Genomic DNA, 21,248 nt, shown 5'->3' on the forward strand with positions numbered 1-21,248 from the left:
CTAGAGGCTAATCACCCAACCTAAAGACTTACAGAGACTGTGCGTACCCAGTGTTTTGATGTAATCAAGGTGTTCTCACGGGCATCTCCCCAGATGAATGGCCAGGCTGCAGTGAAATGACAGAATGCTAGGCCATAACATAGGCCTCTGGACAGGTGACCCCTGTCATACTCACGAGGCAGGGAAGTCAATCGCATCGAACTGCCATCGAAGCAGGAAGAAAATTGCAACATAACTGGCTAAGCAGAAGACAATGAGGGGACTGCGTGAGGAAGGGGCTACTGATGAGTGAACAGAATGCTAGCAGGAAGGTAACACAATTGGCCAGTAAAAATAAGTGAAAAAGAGTAAGTATAAAAGGGTAGAGCCATGAGGACCTGACGGGGGAAGTTCGAACCATAACTTCAAGAGTCAAAGGGCCCGTGGACAGACCACCCACAGGGTCGCCCCCTGCCGAGCACTGCCTCGGGTTGTTCTTGAGACCTCCGTGAAGAGACTAATGTTCCCAGCCATGAAGCCACTCCTTTTGTTTGCTGTAGTGGTAAGCATGCATGTAAGACTGTAGTTATTTATGTTTGTATTTGTCTGTCTTTCCTTTAAAAGACATGAACCATTGACCAAGTCTGGGTCTTGGCTAGCCGCACCAAGGTCATCCATGATCTTGAAAGCAAGGGGCCTTGACCTGAACCCCGTCACTCAACGGACGTAATTTCCCGTTTAGCTGTTTGTAGTTATTTTGATTATGTTTTGATTGTTAAATGACCTTTTAAGAAATATGAGCCGTTAATCAGGTCTGAGACTAGGGCCCTGGCCAGCCGCCCCAAAACCACTCGTGGTTTTGAAAGCAAGGGGCCTTGACCCGAACCTTGTGACCCAACAGACATTGCTCCTCAGATTTGTTTGATTATTGTATGTTGTCATAGATTAGTATTATATAGGAAATCATTTGCCTGAATTGTCAATATTTTATAGGTTAAAGCCAAATAAATATTGCATATTAATCATAATCTGCGTCCTCATTGGTGTCCAGCCCACCGACCTAGCCACAACTGGGCATTTTCAACCTAGTGTGGCAGGTGTTATCACGTTACAGGAGACTGCAACCATTTATGGTGTTAAAAAGTGTTATGATAAAAACAACAACGAGACTTTGTGGCCGATCTTTATTTATTCTCCCACCAAGGCATGGCAGAACAAATGAAACAGTGACACACAGGAAACCTCCTGTAACAGTTGGCTACTGCCCAGGGCAAGCCATTTTTTTTCCCTCTCTGAACTCCAGGGTGGAGATTACTAAGCCAAAGATCATCAAATGGAAGACTCTGATCACCTGAAAAGGCATATGAGGGAGTTACCTGAAGGACAGGCTCAGCAAATGGATCTTAAAAAATGGACCTTTGCAGTTACTTTAGAGGAGGCATGTTCAGGACAATGGAAGGGCACTGTCTCTAGGGGCAAAAGACAGAAACTCCATGATTTGGAGACGAAAACATGCAAGAAGCAAATCTGTGGAGAAGGAATCCTTCCTCTGTGGAGACAACTGTGGATTCTTAAAAGGACTCTGATCTAAGTTCAAAGAGTGATCCAGAGCGGTGAGGAAACTGAAGCAAAGAAACTTGTACAGATTTTTTTTCCTTTACTATTTTGCCTAGATCTGTTTATTCCATCCAATAGCTAAATTGTGATTGGTATTTTAGAACAAGCGTCACACGTCTCTGGAGAGGTAAACTGTAAACCCTGAATATCCACAAGATTGGAGCTCTGGGAAAGGTGCTTAACTTACTGGGGAGTCGGCCTTTGTCGGCAGGGGAAGTGGTCCATGTCCGTGAATGGGTAAGAGAATAGGGTAAGGGTAAGATCTGGGGAAAGCCCAAATCCTTTTTCATTTATTGGGTGCCCAAGTGATCAAATAATACAAAACATTTTAGCATTGCCAAATTTGCAGTTAAAAAAAAATCTTCCAAAAAAGTTACTTGGTTCTGAGGCACTACAATAACACGGAAGATAAATGGTAGTGGAGAAGGAGAAGAATAAGAGCCACTACTAATAGAATGCATTTGTGACTGTTATATTGCCTTAGATCTCTTTGGCTGCATCCACACAAGCAGCGGCATGCATTTGCAGTAGCACAAATAGTAGATGTACAAATTTGCGCTTCTACTTTGTGCTACAGTGTATGCTCCTGCCTGTGAGCATTGCAGCGGGACACATTATTCCACTGCTCCATGTGCTGCAGGAAGGCAGGCTGGGGAATAGGGTGTCTCAGCACATGGGTTAGTCAGCAGAGAACCGCCATGCTGAGGGGTCCCCCATGCGCCTCAGCCAGCCAGGGAATGGCATGTGGAGACAGAGTCCCCATGCTGAAGCACACTGCACTCTATAGTGTTTTTCTTGGCCACTGATTTCCTGAGATGGCATACTTACTCAGACCTCCATGCCCCTGCGGTTATGTCCTTGAGTCATCATTCAGAAGAGACTGGTGGGATGTATCTTTATTAGGAACAGGATTCAGCAACAAACACACTGACAGCTTGCAGGGAGAACAACAACCCGCCACCAACAAGCCATACCCCCAGGACACCAGGGGAAAAGACTGGAGCCTTCCATTGCTGAACCCTTCAAGGTACATTTCATATACCACATCCCCCCTTATTTACTCTGGTTGAATGTTCCTGAGTAGTTACTTTAACTCATAATATTTCAGGATCGTGGAGCCAGAGGTTGCTAGCGCTTGGCTCACCGCTGGGGTCTAGCCTTTACCGCTATCCCATTACATAGTCCTTGTACTTCACAGGCAACTTCACCACACTTCCACTCTTAGTTTGTGTGGTTCCATCAGGTGTCTCTGTGCGTACTGGTGGATCCTCTGAAATATAACGAAACTCTTGCTCTTGGTGGTCTGGTTTTACTTCTGGTGCTTGTTCTTCTGCTGTCTCTTGACGTGTATCAACTTGTTCTGCTGGTGCTGATGAGTAATCTTTCCTTAAGTGTCTTCTGTTTCCCCTGTAGACATTACCGCTGGGGGGTTTTACCATGTAGCAAGGTGCTTCATCCCCTTTTGCCAGAATGGACGCTGGTATCCAACCTGTACTTGTTTGCATCCTTACTTTCTCCCCCTCTTGTAGAGGTAGGAAGAATGCAGCCATGCGGTCATAGTGTGTCTTTTGGCGCCTTTGAAGGTTCTGCAACTTGTGGGAGGCATTTGATGGTAGCGATGCTTAAAGCGGTTCGTTTCTCTGGAGGCCACTAAAATCACAGACACACACTCATTAGATGGCACAAAAGTTGTATTTGCAAATAGGGTCAGAGCAGAGTCAAAAACTCAGATTACTCTGAACCCACCAAGGAATTTTGCAGGCTGTATTTATCTTTTTCCTCCTGGGTACGTGTGCAGAAACAGGAACTCTTACAGCTCACTTCCGTTTCATACAAGCATACATGTGGTTACATCACTACATACATCAGATGTATATTATAATTAACTACTTAAGTATGCAGGGCGGAGAGGTAAATATGCATCAGCTAATTGAGTATGCTCAGACACTACTATAGGTCACCAAGAGTTTAACCCCCCCCCCTTCAAGGACACAGTCGGTTGAATTCCAGCTTCTGTAATCTGCATGAGAAAGGCTAGGGAGAAGCTGGGGGAGAGTCTGCGATTTAGTATAAGAAAAGCTGTGGCAAGGCTGGGCAAGGAAAAAGTCCTTGGCAGTGTTTCTTTCTTATCAGGTGCAAGATGCAAGCTGTGCATTTCTAACAATACTCCATTTCTAACAATATTCCATTTCTAACAGTAGTCTAGGACTTAGCACCGCCATTGTAGCAGGGAGGATACTGCGCAAAAGTCTCTCCATCAGAAGCTGTACTGGAGCATACTCAAGACCGGTAATGGGCGTGTTCCTCAGATTAAGTAATGCCAGATCTGAGCCATCCTGCAAAGTCTTCTAAAACATTCATTTGATGGTCTGAATCGTGCGTTCAACCTGACCATTGAATTGTGGATAACCAAGACTAGAATGGGCCGTTAGGCTGGACTCATTCAGAATGTATTGTGCCAAGTACTGAATTGTTCCAAGGAGTCTCTGAAGGCCTCTTTGGTCTGTTGAAGGGGGCATCCTGTTGATGGCTTCCACTTTGTCATCGTCTGGTTTGACACCATCTTTTGAGAAGAGGTGGCCCTTATACCGAATGCTGTCAACTAAATACTGTATTCTGTCCTTATTAACCTTTACTCTTTCAGACATGCTCTTTCCAGGACTTGTTTCAAGATAGTATCATGGTCCTTTGGTAGCTGCCACAATGAACATGTCATCTGCGATTATGTGGATTCCTGGAATGTCACCAAAGCACTCATGATTCTTCTATTGGAATACTTCACTAGCTGACTTAATACCAAAGGGAAGATGATTGAAGTGGAACCATCCCTATGCGGTGTTAAAGGTACAAAGCTCTGCTGATTCCTTGTCCAATTTGACTTGCCAGTAGCCATAATTTTCATCAGGAATGGTGAACAGCTTTTTACCTGATGAGCTGCTTTGCACATCCTCTACAGTGGGAATAGAAAAGTGTTGTCTCAGTACTACCTTGTTGAAGTCTCAAGGATGTAAACACAACCGTAGCAAACCATCATTCTTTTGTGTGATCACAAAGCTATTGACCCAGGGTGTGGCCTTAGTCACCTTCGTAATGGCTCTCATAGCTTCCAGGATTTCGAGGGCAGTCTTCAATTTGACTAGGGCTGCATAGGGAATTTTTCTACACCCATGCACCACTGGTGGTACTGCTGGGTCAACATAGATGTGGTGAGTACTGGGAAATTGGCTCAGCCCTTCAAAAGTGTCCGGGTATAGTTTGAGAAGATCCGCCTTGGTTGCAGGTATTGTCAGGGCCATTCCGTGGACTCTTCTGATGAGGTCTATGGTGGTGCATGCCACCCTACCAAGTACTGGTGGGTCGCTATTGTTGGTTATATAAAAAATTAAATCGGATTCATTAGCACCAGATTTGCAGTGTGCAATGTTGTACCTTTTGGTTTGATGCGCGCATCATAGGGTGGCCATCATAGAGGACAGTCCAGTTGTCCTTTGTTCTCTATTGATACGAAACTGGATGCCTTTATGTCCTCTATTTTTCTCTTGAAGGGAAAAATGGAGGACATAAAGGCATCTGGTTCCATTTCAATAGAGGACAGGGGACAGAGTAGCAGAAAACCAGAATGTCCTCTATGATGGCCACCCTAGTGCACCACCAAATGCAACTAATGTAACATGAGTTTGAGTCTTGCTTACTTTTTCCTTGCAAAGCCTTTGCTACATCTACTGGAATAGTATTTGCTTCCGCTTCAGTATCTAACTTAAAATAAACTGACAAGCCAGTAATCATGACTATGCTATACCAGGCCTTCTGGTTATCGAAGGTCTGTGAGTGCTGCTTTGCAGACATTGTGCCCATAGATCAGGTACTGACTCCTTTTGCAGACTTTGGAGCCTCTCCCTTTGATTTGCACATTTTTGCAAACTGGTTCACTCCAGAGCATTTGTAACAAAGTTTCTCCAAAAGCTGGGCAGAATCTAGGCTTGTGTGTGCTTCTACACCATTTGCAAACTTTGTCCTTTGCAGCTTGATGACCCTCCTGTGGAGCAAACTTCATTGGTGGTTTTGCTTTGCTTTTGCAAATAGCTCTGGCAGCTTTGCTTTTGCTCAACTGTATACAAGCTGGTTTCTGCAGATGTAACACGAGCCTGAGCACTTGTGAAAGCCTTTGCTCTACAGATATCCACAGCCTGTGCTAGGGTAAGGAGGGATTCTCCAGAAGCCTTTCCTTGAGTTTGCTGTCAGTCATGCTGAAGACAGTTTTGTCCCTCAACATAATATCCTCTGCAAGTCCAAATTCACAATGCTGTGCTCTATTTCTGAGCTCTGTAACAAAATCATCTATGCCTGCAGTCTCATAGACTAAGTTGCCAGAACTGATACCTTTTGAAGACAGGTTTTTTTCTGGGTTCACAGCAGCTCTTGAATGCTGCTAACACCTCTGTAAGGGTTTTGTTACTAGGGTCTGCAAACACCCCTTGCATGCTGTAAATTTCTAGGGCTTTATCCCCAGTGCAGAAAAGCATGACTGCAATTTCATAATCCTCTGCTTCTTCCTCAGCCTTTGTGACTGCAAGGTGTAATCGTAGCTTCTGTTCCCATCTCCTCCAGTTCTCTCCAAAGATTTCCAGTAAAGGAAAATGCTGGTGGAGGTGATGCAAAAAATTGCAGTTCGTTTCTTTGGAGGCTCGCAAATAATATTTCTCAGGCACACACTATTAGCAGCACAAAAGGTGTATTTGCAAATAGGGTCAGAGCAGAGACAGAAAATCTCAGATTGCTCCGCCGCTGAGGAAACCCACAGCAGGCACTATATACTCCTCTCCTGGGCACGTGTGCAGAGAAAGGAACTCTTACAGCTCATTTCCAGTTCATACAAACATACATGTGATTACGTCACTTCATCCGTCGCATGTGCATTATAATTAACTACTTAAGTATGCGGGGCGGATAGGCATATATGCATCAGCTAATTACGCACGCTCAGAAAGCTCTCTAGGTCACCAAGAGTTGAAATCCCCCCCCCTTTCAAGGACACAGTCAGTTGAATTCCAGCTTCTGTAATCTGCATGAGAAAAGGCTAGAGGGAGGCTGGGGGAGTGTGATTTAGTATAAGAAAGAGATAGTAAATTGGCCAAGGGGGGGGGAATGTCCTTGGTGGTGTTTCTTCTTATCAGGTACGAGATGCAAACTGTGCAGTTCTAACAACACTCTATTCATTATGCGTTTCTAATAATATTTCTAACAGAGGTTTGAAATGCTCCACTATTTTTTTTTTTTGAATGAAAGCTGTAACCCCCTTAATTAGGTTGCTGGTGACTCCACTGAGAGACAGACAGGTCACTGTTGATACCATATCGTGTTTGCCCGTGGCCACTCAGACCTCCATGCCCCTGGGCTTTTGTTCTCAAGTCACTATTCAGCAGAGACTGATGGGATGATAAACAGCTTTATCTTTATTAGGAACAGGATTCAGCAATGCGGACACTTGCAGCTTGTGGGGAGAACAACAACAGCCCACCACCCACAAACCACACCCACCGGGTATCGGGGGAAAGACTGGACCACTTCCCTGCAGGCCCCTTACAGGTACTTTCTGTATACCACCCACTCCAGCCACATGCTCCCTAGCTGGCTGGGTGCAGTGTGCCTTGAGACCGGAGAGTAGGCAGTCCTGGCCTGGCTGTTCCCATCTCCTTGTGCCTCAGTGTGGGGGCTCTGTTGCAGCACATGGAGCTCCCACACTGAAGCACCCTGCTCTCTCCAGTCAGCCACAGAGAAGTTGGCTGATGTACAGCATGCCTCAAGGCAAGGGAGCAGGCGGAGCCCCTACGCTGATGCACGTAGACCCTTACATAAATTAGCAGCACCGTGCATAGTTTAACATGATGCTGCAGAGAGGCTTGCGGTGCCACAAACTGCTATTTTAGGCCTGCACATCTGGATCCAGCCTTTCTGTCTCTGTCTTTCTCTCTTGTGGGGGGTTAATAAATGCAATACCAATCTTCGGTTTTTGCTGGATTAAGTTTTGCACTGATTCCTATGTTGCAAGATTAAATTAAATATTTCTGAATGTCATCAAAAGCTTTTTCCTCTTAATTCTATTGGAAGGAGTAAAATGTGAAAATAAAATGATTTTCATAGATTTCATAGATTTCATAGACATCAGGGCTGGAAGGGACCTCAGGAGATCATCGAGTCCAGCCCCCTGCCCAAAGGGCAGGAAGTCAGCTGGGGTCATAGGATCCCAGCAAGATAAGCATCCAATTTACTCTTGAAGGTGTTCAATGTAGGTGCTTGAACCACCTCCACTGGCAGACTGTTCCAGACCTTGGGGGCTCAGACAGTAAAGAAATTCTTCCTTATGTCCAGCCTGAAACGGTCTTGCAGGAGTTTGAGACCATTCGACCTTATCATCCCTTGGGGCGCTCTGGTGAACAAATGTTCCCCCAGATCCTGGTGATCACCCCGATAAACTTATAGGTGGCCATCAGATCACCCCTGAGCCTGCGCTTTTCCAGGCTAAAGAGTCCTATGTCTCTCAGCCTATCATCGTAAGATCTGTTTTCCTGACCTCTGATCATGCGCGTGGCTCTCCTCTGGACTCTCTCAAGCTTCTCCACATCCTTTTTGAATTGTGGAGCCCAAAACTGGACTCAGTACTCCAGCTGCAGCCTCACCAAGGCTGAGTACAAGGGGAGAATGACGTCCCGGGATTTGCTCGAGAAGCACCTATGGATGCAAGCCAGCGTTTTGGTCGCTTTATTATATTTCCTAATTATTTATTTGTAGTACAGTGTCTACAAAACTGTAACCAAGGTCAGAGTGCCACAATGCTTGCCGCTGTAATTGTCCATCCTGGGAGATCATCCTGGCACAGAAAGCTCCAGGCCTTTATTGACAGCACATGGATACATTGCTGCAACTAATTATAGACTCTGAAGTTAATGGGGCTTTGTGTGGGCACAGAGATATGCCCTCATCTGTAGGATTGGACCCAGAATGGGGAATTCAGTCAGTCTCATGAATCATAGTCCAGTATTTTCACCACTGATAGATAGGATGTTTGGGAGCAGGCCCAAAAGCCCACAAAGAAAATACTGCTGAGAAACTAAAAAAAAGATAATCACAAGCTCTCTGGATACAACAGAGTGACAGGAAAGTGAGCTGATAAGCAAGAGTGGGTCACCGCACCTTGAACTCACTAGCATAGGTAACAGTGCTGAAAAGAAAGTTGCATGTTTAATGATAGGGAAGATGCTTATGCATAAGAACTGCTCAAGGCCTATTATTGTATAGCTGTAGAAATTAACTAACAAGACCATAGGTAATAGTGTAGAAGTTAACAACAAAGCAGACTCAGTACTTCAAGGACAGCCTGATAAGACTGAGAGATGATAAAATCCTAGTCACTTTGAAGTCTGAAGCAATCAAGAATGTAGCCCTCCTCCCTATTAGTTAGCATTTCAAAACAAGCATGTAGCCAAAAACCAGTTTGAAACAATTAAGAGTTTCTCACACTGACCTGATACCTTGTTTTCTTTCACAGTGGAAAATTCCCACCTGTGCACGCATCTTGTCTGTAAACTATAAATCGCCTCCGCAAGGGGTCACGGACTCCTCAACATAGCTAGGCATGCACACTAGAAGTTTCTAACTAACCATGGGAGTTGAGTCAATTAGGTGTAGCATCTGTGACGCAAAACTGTCTATATAAAGTTGCTTACTTGTTATCAAGGGGGGGCTGGTTCTTGGAGGAGACGGGCTGCTCTTTGTTGTTGTATGCATGCTTCAATAAAGAGCTTTGAGATAAGACGTTGCTGGTGTTCCCTGTCTCTTGTGGTCAGACAACGGACCTGGGAGTTGGGGTTAGAGTCCCTGACACCACCAAACCATCCTTGCAATTAAATGAGAAACCAGTTATATTGCAAAGCAAAGGGCATCCCTCTCTCTTGCATTCACTCCTGGACTCATACACACACATATGGAGTGAGCTCTGTAATCTGAATTTACATTTTCCTTTTGCTATATCAAAGTAAAAATATCATTGAGTGTTAAATGCAAATTGCAGAACCAAACAGACTATATGTAAACAAGACATAACATTTACAGTTTCCAATGTGTAATTGCAGGACACCAGCTGGTACAATATTAGGAATCAGATTTCTTTCATTTTTGCTTTTAAAAACATCTGTTCTGTTTGTGATCTAGAGTAATTTATACTTTAGAGATTTTTTTTTAAATTCTTTTTATATGTATGAAATAATTACACCTGTCAGGTTCTTTTGGGGATTTTTCTTTTTTAATTTTAAATTCCAACACTAACAGTAATGAGTCACTTGCAAGCCTGCATAAGAAATAATTTGGTCATGCTGCTTTTCCTCTATTGCTACAATGCAGTGTTGTAGTGGACTGAATGCAATGTAGCAGCAGCAGCTAAAAAGAGTTTGAAAACACAAATGATGGCTTTTAGTAAGTGTGAAAGCTTTGAGTTTGAAGAAGTTGTAGACCATTAGGCCATATTCTATTCTTAGTTAAGCCTGAATAAATCCAGAGCCTTAAAAATGATGGATTTATTTTGAAACTAGGTGAACTAAGACCAGAATCTGGCCAGCTGCCTCTGCATGGATCTTTAGTTATTCATTTTATTCACTTATGATTATTATCTCTCTAGCATCATAGTTTTCTCCATAGCAACATAGGAGAAAAGTAGAAGCAACAATCTCAAATTGCAACTGGGGGAATGTAGATTGGATGTTAGGAAGAACTTTCTCACTATCAGGGTGGTTCAGCATTGGAACAGGCTACCCATGGAGATTGTGGAGTTTCCATTCTTGGAGATTTTCAACAACAGAGTAGACAAACAGTTGATTGGGATGATTCAGTCAGGAATGATCCTGCTTTGAGCTGGGGGTTTGACTAGATGACTTTGTGAGGTCCTGTCCAACCCTACTTTTCTATGATTCTATAGTTCTGCCTCCTTATAGGCAATTAATCAAAAAGTCTACTATCCAAGGCCCTCATCTAATGTGTGGTCCCTTTAGCCAACTCTGGATGACTGATTTTATTTAGCTAGATGCACATTTGAGGTGCTACTGCTGTTAACCCACAGTCTGAAAAGAAAGAAGCAAAGTTGGACCGGAGAGAAATGTGTTATGTTTTTTCTTCATAGATGGAGAAAAGCCATGTATGCCTAGTTTTAAATTACTTTTAATTATAGCTTAAGTGAAGAAAAATTAAGAGTGAAGAAAAATAATTTAAAAATTGCTGAGACATTGCAGGGTTGTCTCTTTCAGGCAACACGCAACTACCTTTTGGAAACAAAATGGCAACCTCCTCTGCCCCTCACAGATGAAGAATTCTTAAACCCTGGACAGACATAAGAGTGAAGCTTTTAGAATCATAGAATCATAGAAAATGAGGGTTGGAAGGGACCTCAGGAGGTCAGCTAATCCAACCCACTGCTCAAAGCAGGATTATCTCCATCTAGATCATCCCAGCTGAGGCTTTGTTTATCTGGGTCTTTAAAAACCTCCAAGGATGGGGAGTCTGTTAAGGTATATTGAAATAACGTGGCTCTTCAAGCACCTTTGAACACTTCAAAGGGCAAGTGGACACATACACCCTATGAAGTGCTCCAAAAATAACCCTGGATCAGAAAGCAATGATTTGGAATCACAGTAATGTAAAGATGGTTGGGTGAGTGGGACATGAGCCCTGGGCATTGCCAAAGGGGGGTGGAGGTGGGAGTCCAGAATGAAGTAGGGGACATTCAGATCTGTTTCTGACACATCCCTCATTGTCTGTCTTGAGTGTTAAGAAGCCCAGGCACCTAAATCACAAACTAGGCATTCCTCTACCTACTTCACTATTTCACAACAGGGCCCAAAGTGGTACTATTCTCAGAACACCTCTAACCAGATGGTTTCCCCATAAAACATGGCTGCAACAGGAGGACCGCAGTGTCTGGAGTTCTCAACTGGTATGTGAAAGACTCAGGCAGTTCTGCTTTATCTTTTGGCTAAGGGAGATTTAAACTCATGTCAATGCTCTGCATACCAGGGTAAGGGAGATTTAAATTCATGTCAATGCTCTGCATACTAGGGTAGAGGGTGTTTTGGACAGAAGTTCTTTCAGTTCCTCCTACTTAAGCCTTTCAGCTTTGTATGGAGTAAACACATATTCAGTGGCCAAAGTGGGAGAGAAAGAGAGAGTGAGAATGATTCTTTAGGGGAAGAGTTACACAGCTAGGAGAAAGATGGCCTTAATTCCAGTCTCTGTTCTAACTAGTATTTCTGCACAGTAAATCTCATAGTTAATAACTTCTACCACTATGTTCTGTGAGAAAAGCCTGGCTTGGGGGTTTAATTCCTGATGAGGCTTCAGAGCTGTCAGTTCCATTTGTCAATAAGCACTTCCCTATACTACTAATTCAGACATGGTAAATCTCTGAGATGGGAAGGGATTAAGTCACACTGTTTACATTGCTGGTTCCTATCAGATCATTTAAGCACATTCCTGCTCTTGCCATCCATTGTATAAGGCACAGGGTGCTGGATTCTACCTGGAAAAAATTAGATACTGTAAGTCTAGGGTGACCATCATAGAGGACATTCTGGTTTTCTGCTACTCTGTCCTCTGTCCTCTGAGGACAACTGGAATGTCCTGTATGATGGTCACCCTATGTAAGGCTGTGTATTGCAACACCTAAGTTCTTTAACAAAAATTTAACATTTCAGTGTATTTACATTGGCCGGTTCTCACTGTTTACTAGCCACTGAACTGTTGGTAAACAAGAATATGATATGTGGCAGACTTACCTGCGTGAGCCCTGGCACATCCCAGGCTCGAGAATTCTCAATGTCAATTGGTGGAGTCCATCCACCAATTGGGGAATAGCAGGGAGGACATGGCAGACCAGGGGCTCCTCGCCCCCTCCTCTTTCCCACAGGGAGGGGGTGAGGAGCCTCGGATCGAGTTCGGACCTGAAAGCTGCAGGTCCACTGGACTTCAGGGGATGGAGCCCCTGAGGGTATAAAAGGAGTTGCATGTGCCACATAGGACAGCAAGGCGAGGAATGTTGGAGGGGGACCCCCAGGATCCCCCACCAGGATCCCTTCTTCACCCCAGCAGTGTCCAGATCAGCACACGGGGCTCAGGGTCTGGGAGCTGCGCTGAGGCAACTGGAGCCTGCATCCCCAGCAGAGGACTGGACAGAGCAGTGTACAGACAGGCACATGGAAAGGGAACCCTGGGAGCAGCTCAAGGGTGCTCAGGTTAGCCCCAGTGTAAGCCAGATAGCTGGAGCCGCATAGTGTGGCCCAGCCCAAAAAACTAAAAGAGCCCTGGAGCCCTATGCGGCCCAGCCCAAAAAACTAAAAGAGCCCTGGAGCCTAGGGCCCAAGAAAGGGAAGACCCAGGTGTAAGGCTAGGTAAACCCAGCCAGCAGTGGCTAGATTCCCCCCGAGAACTGGAAGAACCCTCAGTGCCCAAAGTGGGGCACAGGACATGGAGGGTGTGATAGCTGAAAATTATGTCTGTGTGATAAAGGTGCTTGCTGAAGGCTCTATGAAGATTAGATCAAGTGTTTTTCTGTATTTGTTTAAATATTAAGCTACATGTTGTTGCTAAGAACCTAATCAAAGTTTAAGATGTAGTAAGGCCTTGTATAAAGTAAGGCCTAGTAAATTTAGCAAAGCCTTGAAGTAGTAAGGCCCTGTGGTGTAGTTAAAATTAACCTTATCAAAGGAATGCAAGGCTTGTACTGCTAAGGACAGTTGAAGTAAAAAGAATCTGAGTGGCTGTAAGCTATCAGTGCAGTTCAAAAGTTATAAAGTGTCTGAAACTTCCGGAAATCATTCAGAAGGAAGATACAGCTCTGTGAAAGGGATTAATTAGCTGTTGACCTGGATCAGTGGGCCCGTGAATCTCAAGGAGCCCAAGGACTGAATACCAGGGTCTTTCCTGGTACCCCCTGGACAGCGCTGATCAGGGACGCCTGACTTTGCTGAGCTTTGTGGAAAAAGAAACTTGTTGTACATCAGGCATCAGAGGGGACTGCCAATAAGTTGCCGACCCGTATTATTCTTGTCTGTCATTGTTTGTCTTGTTACTACGAGTAGTTGTGTTTTTGTTAAGTCAATAAACCTTTCTTACCTTTCTACCCCCAGCCATACTCTCAATCCCATATCCTCTGCAGGTGGCTGGGACATAGGGGAGGTCTTGGCATGAAGCAGATGGTGCTGGGTGAGCCTATGATTGAGCAGAGGACCCTGAGACCTGGTTGATGGCTCCTCCAAGAGAACTGTAAGTTGTTGGTGGAGTCGGGTCCAGCAGGGGAGACATTCCTGAAATAAGTCCCCCCACCAGAGGGAAGCCCTGGGTGAAAGATTCCCTCCCAGCTAGACCCAGAGGAGGGGAAGCACCCCTTGCTAGCTGGGTTCCAGGGGTAGATGCGTCTTATATCATGTAAAACTGCACCTTATATTTTGTAAGATTGTTATCATAGTTATGGATATGCTATATAATATGTGATAGGATTGGTTTAGTTTGTATAATTGGTTCCTCGTTGGTGTGCTGCCTGTTCACACTGCACCCCCCCACCCTTCCTTTTCTCCCTGGTTGTACTCTGCCAATGGTTCCTCTGGGTTCCCTATAAACTACCCATCGATACCAACTTACCTTGTTCACCCAACTGGGTATTCCCCCCCTCCTCCTTGCATGGGCATCTTAAGGACTCACCAGTTGCACCAGGCCTCTGTAGGGAGCAGGGTTGAGAAGGCCATCCCCAAGGTGGGTTGCTCATTGGGACAAGCAGTCCCAGGAGGTGGTTCCTGGCTTATGGTATTGTAAATATTTGTATACTTACTGGGAAGTTTTTCTCTGATATCTATTAAGATATTTATATATATATTGGATAAGAATATATATATTGGATAAGAATAATATTTATATTATAATTCAATAAATTGTAAATAGTTAAGAACATTGGTGTGGAGTCAACTCTATAGAGGAAAGAGGGACCCAAGCTCAAATCACTGGTGTCCCTCTCACAGCACTGTCTCCTGCCTCATCTATCCCTTCCAGTTGAGGATGGGCACACCCTTGGGTGTTGCTGGGCTACAGATAGGTAAAGTAATCTCAGTTTTGGAGGGGCCACATAGAGCCTGTGGGATGATACCATGTTGTTTTAATATATTTTTCTATTTTGGAAGAAAATAGTAAAAGGGAAATTGACTTAGTTTCAGCTAAGAAAATTGGCTTAGTTCCAGCTATGAATTATTTGTTTGCTTTACCAGAGAACTCAGAACAATAGTAACATCGGTTCACATATATCAGTTTAGTGTTGTTTTTTGCTACAAATCTGTGCTGAGGAATATCCACTGAATGTTTAGTTTTTATTGAAGCCCTTTTTGGTACATGTCAGAAGTCAAAGGACAATTATTGTTCAATTACAGTGTACTGTTTTATAATTTCCAATACTTCAGTGCATAAGGGATAAGGATGGTTGGAAGGCATGGGACTGTTTAAAGCAATTTAATTTCAACTGGATTAAGAGCTCCATAAAAAGTGCTGAAATGCCTAAACCATTTTCAGTGCAGAGCACAGTAAGAGTTCTATTGATTTTACAAAAACTGAAACAGGATTGTGTATTTTTGAGCACTTTATCTACTGATGGCACTTTATATATATTACACAGTCTGGATCTATATAAACTGTTCCACTGGGTGTCAGGGCATAAGAAACTTCAAATGACCTATGCCTCAAAATCAAATTACTGTACTCAGTCATCTTCTTTTTGTGGTTGCTTTAAGGAGCTGAATATGTTAAATTTATTGTACAATAAACAATCCAGTGAGTCACCTATTCTCACCTCCCTTCTAGTATAATATTTTTTTAAATATAGGGATTTAGAGAAGGAATTTTAGTTACATTAGGGCTTAATATAGATGTAGGGGAGGAGGTGAATGCAGACTGAGGAGATGCAAGAGACCTGAATTTCAATAGGAAATCTGTACAGAATCTCACTGTTTATAAATTTGCTGTAGATTTATAATGGCCCAGCAAGGTACAATAAAATAGTAGATAAACTGACAATTTTTTTCTTTCCATGTGTTTTCCCTCTGGATACTGAATCCCATTGCCCCATTGACATCAATACCAGAGCTTCCCTGGACTGTAGTAGTGTGTAATCCAGTCCTATCTTGAGATTGGAAATGCAGGGAAGTTCTTTTCAAAGTGCTTTCATGAGACCCACCTGATTTAACAGCTGTTTTGCAACAAGGCAATTTTTTCCCATCCTGATCAGGTGTAGAGAACCAAATCGGTAACACTAAAATAGGGGCAACCAAGGGTTTATTTCCACAACTCTTCCAAGGACCTGAGGTTATTCACATGCGACACACGATGTGGACACAAGGTATACTTACCGAGGAATAATGTCACTTCACTCAAGGAAAAAATGGAGCAGACATAAAATATACAGCTTTGTACCAGTGTAATTTACTCCATACTGGGACTGGGTTATTCCTTGGAAAAGGAGGGTTACCTATACACCAGAATAAATTCCACTAGGGTGCTAGTGGCATGTCTGCTTCATTAGTCATTGTTATCCTGAAATAGCTCTGTGCTCAGTTAAAACTAGCCCATTTGCTACCTAATGGTGTTGCCCTGTGAGGTCAGGCAAATTCTCAGGATTTGAATATTGCGCTGTTCGACAGGAGGGTATGACACAGTTGCACATATACAAACACACAAATCAATCAGGTGTATACACATGTACACTACCAGCTCAGGCACAAACACATCTAAACCAGCCTAGCACATGCATACCTGTCACCAATTCAAGCACATATACTATGCACCCCAGAAGTTAGATACAGATCACTAATTCGTATATCATGCATACAATGCCACACACACACACTCACACTAGAAACTCAGATAAAGCATGTTCAAAATAACTAGTTTAGGTTTATGCACACCTATCACCAGTTTAAGCCCATACACACTACACACAAATGTAGACAGAATCAGTTACCAGTTACCAACACCTGCACATTCAATACACATATGTGGATTACTAATTCATATACCACACATACACAATGATATCTATATATGTGTATATATATGTGTATTTACTAATTTACACACATACCACCCACCTACACATACACACAAGTGAGTTCCTAAGTTGGGTATTGCAGTATGTATGTATATATGTGCTTGGTGTACTTGGGATACCTGGGGGAAGGTTAAGGTAAGAAAGTAGAAGTGTAGGGAGTGAAAGTTGCTGGAAATCAGTGTCACCGGAACCAGGATTAGAACTGGTAGACTACAGGGGCCTGGACTGAAGAACTGAGGCTCGGGGGTAACTTTACCTTAATTGATCTTAATTGATTAAAAGACAACAGCCAAAGCCTACAGAACAGGGGAGCATGCCGGCACAGAGGTTGGGACTGGAGCCAGAGCTACAGGGGAGCTGAAAAGGTAGGTGGGAAGAGGGAAAATGGGTCGAAGGGAAAGTGTGGGTGTTAAAGAGGAACTCTGGGTGTGGGGAGCCAGAGGATGGCTCTGTGGCGGCTAGAGAAGTTTCAGGGAGCGGCAGTAGGTGCTGGGAGCTGGAAAAAGGCTCCAGGTACTGAAGAAAACTGCAGGACAGCTAAGAGGAACTGGGAAGCTGCAGGGCAGGGTGGGGGAGGATTATAGAAGGTGTGGGGGAAGCCTGAAAACAGACAGATGGACAGCAGAAAATCCCAGGAAAAGCAGCAGACAGTCGGAAAGCAGAGAAAGGCAGCAGAAAATCACAGAGAAAAGGCAGTAGGAATTGAGAGAAGATCAAGAAACTAGTGGAGAGGGGTGGGGGCTAGAGCTGACAGAGAGAGAGAGAGAGAGAGAGAATGAGGCTGGAATTTAAGATAAGGAAGGGACTGGGATTTAGTAAAACATGACCCAACTTGGGGTTGCAAATGACAGTGGTTTTATTGAAGAGGGGAGATAGTGACACAATGTCAAATTGGTTCCCTTACACCCACCCACCCACACACCCACCCACACACACACACAATGGCAGTGGGGGTTAGAGAGGCTTGGTGCAGGGGCTGAAGTCCACTGAAGTCCAGAAGGAGAGAGAGAAAGAGAGAGAGAGAATGAAAGAGAGTCCAAATTGTAGGAGGAGGTATGTAGGTAATATCTACCTATCCAGGATAGAAAGGGGTCCTTGTCCATTAGGTGTTGTCCAGAGTGGGGGGTCGCTGGTGTCAAAGATCAAAGTCTTTGATTTCAGATGCCTATGGCAAAAGGTCAGATGGCAAAAGGTCAGAGACTAACACAACAAACTCTGTAAATGTAGTCTCACACTATTATTTTTTAGTTTGTAACAGTATTGCATATATATATATCCCTCTCTGTGCCTCATTTCAAATCGCTTGACCTTCTCATACGAGAGAGAGAAACTGACCTTGACAGCCCAGCACGAAAGATAAAGTACCTATAGTAACGACATTAGCTGACTTTAGTAAAGTTGTAAAATTAAATAATATACTATGCGCGCCATCCTGTGACCAAACAGGACTAGTACCACCCAAGTGAAAATAACCCCCCTTTTTTCTGAAACCTGAGCAAACAAAGAAAGCACAAGTGCCAACTCATTAATTATTCATGCCTAGCATATAGTAATTGGTCACCTTTGGCAAATATAACCTTGAAAGAACTTCCACCCAAAGGAGAGAACTGTGTATACGCTCAAGAACAGATCGTGCACAAATGTTATCTCTCCGCCTACATATCTTTCTGGCGTATCCCCGTTTATCTCTCTATCTCTGTCGTAATCTTTCTTATCAAGAGCTCTCGGTAATCTGCAGACTGGAACGGCTTGTGTGAATCGCTCGGAATCTGTAACAAGCAACTCTCTTACCCACCCTGTAAATGCTGGGTAACATGATATCTGCATGCTGTAACTGAATACATCAACTCCTCTGCCTATGCTGCAGCACATCAGTAGCATAAGTAAAATAAACTTTCTGTATAACCAATACGCTGTGTTTAAACCCTCTGACTCCTGCTCACCATTATCACCCACCTGCCTGGTTATAAATCCCCCTCCTCGCGCCAAGCCGGTCGTGCCGACCCAGGCTCACAGGTCAAGGGTGCACCGGCATTAGGGGTGTGACAGCTGGCAGGGCCTCTGGGTGGATAGGTGGTGTGGCATGGTGCTGGTCCAAATGGAGAGGGCATCCCACTGGGTCTGTCTTCACGGCCCCTTTTTATAGGGGCAGACCTTGTGTGACCCTAGTGACAGGAGGCATGCCCAGGCAAGGGTCAGCCCCTGGCGTACTGAGCATGTGTGCTCCATGCAGGGATGTGTAGTTTTGGGTGTCTGTAATGGTGAGAGTTGCTGGTTCTGCAGGGTCTTTTGTCTTTCAAATGTTTGTCTTGTCTCTGTTCCTGAATGAGGTCCGTGGTTCCTGGATGAATCAATGCGAGGTGATGGCCTGGTTGTTACAGGCCATTCAGTAGAGGCCTGCTACCAATGTATTTCAGTCATTCCCAATCACACTCATTCATCGGGGAACCAATTTACATGGAAGGGATACGTGACTCATACAGTTGCAACACAGGGGATGCCTGGGCAGAGGACACAAGATGGAGACTTGACATATAAAATGGAAACTTGACATGACTTTGGTTCACTGACAAACACAGGCGTAAACCATACAACACCCATATGAAACAATAAAAATCAATACAAAAATGATAATTATGCAATATACAACAGTAAAAAACAATACAAACCTAATAATAATACAATATAAAACAGTGGATATCCAAAACCAAAAACTTGCTACGAAAATAAAAATGTTTAAAGCTTATCCTAAGTCTGAGCTTGCTTATGCTTGTCTATAGGGAATAGAGAGGGAGAGAAAAAGTCAGAAATGGTTGGGGAAGGGGAGGGAATACATTTTAAAAATAAATATGGAAAAAAAAAGAAAAACTGGGGGTTTTGTTACAAGAGGACTGGATAGCTGGCAGCAAAGACCAGGCAGAGGGTAGGTCCAGTGTCCCAAAGCCACAGAGGGCTAAACTGGAACTAAAGTCCAAAAACCTAGCACCCTGGTGTGGCAGACCCTAGGCCACAGGACCCAACCAGATTAAAAGTGAGCTGAGACTTATAAGGGCCTGAGTTCAGACAAGAACCTACCCCGAACCCTGCATATGCCTCCTGGGGCAGCCTCCCTATGAACCCATAACCTGCCAAGTTGTGGCAGGTGAGACAGCAATGAGGGAGCAGGACCCAGAGTGTCTGGAAGCGAGGGTAAGGAGGTTGATGACAAGCCAGGCCAGGAACTGTGTTGCATCAGCACAGAACCATCACAGTTATGCTCTGACACCTATAGCAGCAAAGGGGTGTTGAGCAAACCTCCATGTGGGAACCAGCAAAGCCCAGAAGCATGAGAAATAGCCATAATAGTACAGAATCATAGCTACACCTAGATCATCCCTAACCAGTGGTTGTCCAACCTCTTCTTGAACACCTCCAATGATGGAGAATCCACGATTTCCTGGGGCAGTCTATTCCACTGTCCTATTGTTCTAATAGTGAAGCAGTTTTTCTTCATGTTCAATGTAATCCTTCTTTGTTGCAACTTCAGGCCATTGGTCCTCATCTTTCTCTCTGCATCAAGAGAGAAAAGGTGTTTTTCCTCTTCCTTCTGGCAACCCTTAAAGTATTCAAAGACTGTTATCATGTCCCCTCTTAAGCACCTTTTCCACAAGCTGATCATGCCTACATTCTTCAGCCTCTCCTCAAAGGGCTTGTGCTGCATGTCCTTTATTGTCTTTGTTGTCTGCCTCTGGGTTGTCTCCAACTTCTCCATGTCCTTTTCAATTGTGGAGCCCAAAATGGCACACAGTACTCTAGATGAGGCATAACCAGTGCCTAGTAGAGAAGCACTACCACCTCTCCTGTCCTGCACCTAATGCTTCTACTGATGTAGCCCAAAACCCCATTTACCCTTTGTGTGGCTGCATCACACTGCATGTTTATATTGAGTCTATGATTTACCAAGATCATTCTCCATAGTGCTGCCATCCAGCCAGGTGTCACCCCATTTTGTATTTGTATTTTTGATTATTCCTTCTGAGTTGTAGCATATTGCGTTTGTCAGCATTTAATTTCATGCTGTTAACTTCAGCCCAGCTTTCCAGAGAAAAAGTCAAAAATGGTTAGGGAAAGGGAGGGAATGCATTTTAAAATAAATTTAAAAAAAAGAGAAACTGGGGATTTTACTACAGTGGTACTGGAATAGTACTTACTGTTGGCTGCTAGCTTGGGAAATATGGCCATGTATCTAGTCCTGGTTATGAAGTAAGTTTACTATAGAGTAAAACCTGGGATAAATTATTCCATAGTAATTATGCTGCATGTCCACAGCCACATATATTCTTACAGAGCTGACTGCCTCATTATAGATGCAAACACTTTAAAAGATTCAGTTTTTATGTTTATCCCCAACCTCTATTCCATGTTGCATTCTATAACTAAAAACAACACCGTACTGCTATGTGATAGGCCCATTGGACCCACAGAGATGACCACCAAAGCAAGATGACACCTCTCTCCCCCCACACCCTGCTGCTTACCCCGCTCATCT

This window comes from Crocodylus siamensis, chromosome 1 (genome assembly GCF_052110815.1).
Source record: "Crocodylus siamensis isolate JL-2025a chromosome 1, ASM5211081v1, whole genome shotgun sequence".
NCBI classification, from domain to species: domain Eukaryota; kingdom Metazoa; phylum Chordata; order Crocodylia; family Crocodylidae; genus Crocodylus; species Crocodylus siamensis.